This window comes from Anarrhichthys ocellatus, unplaced genomic scaffold, assembly GCF_004355925.1.
Source record: "Anarrhichthys ocellatus isolate YVR2014 unplaced genomic scaffold, GSC_Weel_1.0 scaffold29, whole genome shotgun sequence".
NCBI classification, from domain to species: Eukaryota; Metazoa; Chordata; class Actinopteri; order Perciformes; family Anarhichadidae; genus Anarrhichthys; species Anarrhichthys ocellatus.
In genome coordinates, this window is record NW_022280059.1 from 1,462,640 (window position 1) to 1,465,305 (window position 2,666).

Below are 2,666 nucleotides of genomic sequence, written 5' to 3' on the forward strand. Positions count from 1 at the left end.
GAGAGAGAGAGAGAGAGAGAGAGAGAGAGAGAGAGAGAGAGAGAGAGTATAGACAGACAGACAAATAAGGAATGACACAATAGAGAGAAAAGACAGGGAGAAAGTACGAAGACAAGAATGACAGATAAAGGGGAAAAGAAACAGGAAAGGGTGCTGGTGACGCAGCCTTCACATCCTAGAGGATTACGCGCGCAGAGCGCTCCTCAGGTCAACACTGTGAGACTCTGACGGCACATCACAAAGACAAGCGACACGTCTTCGGCACAGCGCGCCGTGCGCAACAGCGTGCGCCACCGTGCGGTCCAAGCGTTGCGCAACGAGAGGACGAGGATTAGGATGGTTGTGGTGGTGCGGGGGCGGTGGGCATCCCGGCGGGGGGTTCACAGTGGTGAGAGCTCGGCTGAAGCCCTTCACGGCTCCAACGCTACACAATGATCACCAACGCGCGCACACACAAGCGCGCACACAAACAAGCTTCCTGCGAGTTGCTCGTCATCAGTGTGACATGCAACAGGAGTTTTCTAAATAAAAGTCCTTCTGCTCCGATCTCATGTTGTTTTATGAGCGAGTGCTTTTAGTTTGAAGATAAATAGACAAGATTATATTTGCCTCTGCAAACAGCACGTCGCGTGAGGCCTATCTCGAAACATGCATCTCGCGCAGGTCAGCGGTCAATAATTCTTTTTTTTTTTCTTTTAAACTTAATGAAACACGGATCAGTCAATTTAGCTACTGCAGTCCATAAGGAATCTCGTTACGCAAAATGCTAAATATGAATCAAGGCCATTTCTCCTCACATTCTCTACAGAATCCACCATCTTCCTTAGAAAAGAATGAAAACTATACAGCAGAGCAGATAATAATGCACACTCTTGGACAACCACGTCATGACCGATCCGAACAACAGGTGCGTGTGTTGGGAAGAGGGGGGGGGGGGCGGACTTTTATGTCTAAATATGGACATTACAAAATAATTCAACAACAACAACAGGCTGTAATGAGCATATTCATTTCCCGTTGAAGGTCCATTTTTGGTGTCATTCCCCCAACTTACCTCTGAGGGTGATAAGTGTCTGAAGGTGTTTAATTAATCAAATCCGTTGATCGATGCGAGCAGCTGCATCCAGTTTAGAGACTAGAGGTGGACTCCTCAATCAGCCTGGTTGATGGATTCCAGGTTGCTCGTTGTGTAATTAGGGAATTATTCCTTTATTTTTTGAAACGCAGTGCGCATATCTCTTCCCATCGCAAATAGATGAAAATGCTTTCCTGTTTTGTTAGATATGAAACAGCTGCTGATCACCGCGCATTCACTCGAGTTGCACTTTTCACCAAACTCGCATCTCTTTTTTTTAAATGTCTGATCCCACGTTGTATCCGGTTATATTCACGGTCAATGAATTCTAGTCATTAAAAAAACAAACAACCTTCCAGTGCACAGGTCCGGCGCCTCAAAGTATAAAATCCATGGATTTGAGATCCGCACGCACGTGTGCGGAGCGTCGGTATATGATTGATGAGAGCAGACCGGTTGGCCGAAAGAGACGCTCCGACCCAAATCAATACGCTGGAGAGCAGGAGAGCAGCGATTGGCTGCATTCACTCTTCTTTTTCTTCCTTATTATGTTTATTGTGTCTTTTTTTGAACCATGCAACGACCTGAACCGTTTAGAAACAATAACAGGGAGAATTTCTTCCACGGTGTCATTTCTCAGCTCAAAATTTAAAAAAGTGAACCTGTATCCAGCAGAAACAAAATAAGATAATATAAGAAATATAAGAAATAAGGCCTTCATTACCGACCACAAAAATACAACGTTGTAGAATTATGTTTCTTTGACTTATTAGCTCTCCATTTTCAGACAGTTTTACGTTTTTTTTCCTTCTTCAATTTTTGGGTGTCATCAATTTACCCACGTTTTCATTGACAGCCAGGCTCCAAAAGCAATACACCAGTGTATCTAATTGGCTTTTATCTGCTTCTGGCAAACACATGTTGTAGAGAGGGAGACAGGAAGCAAATAAATTGAGCATGAAGTTCATTATTAGTTTTCTACACTGCTGTGTTGATTTTAAGGTGACTGTTAGTCTATTCCAGCTGGAAACTGTCTTATTCCAATGATTCAGCACCAGTTCAGACTACATCGACTGATGTCTAGCAGAGACGAGACCAGCAACCCCATGATGAATGACTGAATGAATCAGACAGTCTGCAGGTGCCTGTTTCTCTTACAGGATAATGGAGCCTGTTTTGGAACTGGTAACGTTGCCGTAAGTGATGAGTTATGTTCGGATAGAGCCGAGTCAAGAAAGTCACACGGGCTGTTGCAGAATGAAAAGTCCCCTGTGAACCAGGACAGTGAAGAATGAAGGGTCCTTATAGCTGCTTTGTGCATGCGGGATTGTGAATAAAACACGCAGCCAGTTTCTTAGGTTGGCTGTGCATTTATGCAATAAGAAGGTTCAATTAATGTGGTTTTGGCTACTGGAAAAATTAGCAGCGGCATTTATAGATGTAGATATCTGGGAGCAGAACCCTGAGCAAATGTGGTGTAACATCTCCCAGGAAGTGTGAGTGTATGGTTGATCCCACATGAAGGAGAAGCAGAGGAAGTTGTTCTGCTCGCCCTCCTCATTTTGAGCCCGAATAAGAAGCTGTGAGCGTT

At 44.3% G+C, this 2,666-nt stretch overlaps 1 protein-coding gene across 1 annotated transcript in view; it reads right to left on the minus strand.

The window, feature by feature from the left end:
• caln1 (calneuron 1) overlaps positions 1-1,512 on the minus strand; it is a 68,285-nt gene extending 66,773 nt beyond the window's left edge. Inside the window, exon 1 of the mRNA XM_031863477.1 lies at positions 1,055-1,512. The gene's annotated coding sequence lies outside the window, so the exon portion shown is untranslated. The remainder of the gene's footprint in view (positions 1-1,054) is intronic.
• Positions 1,513-2,666: the final 1,154 nt, after the last annotated feature.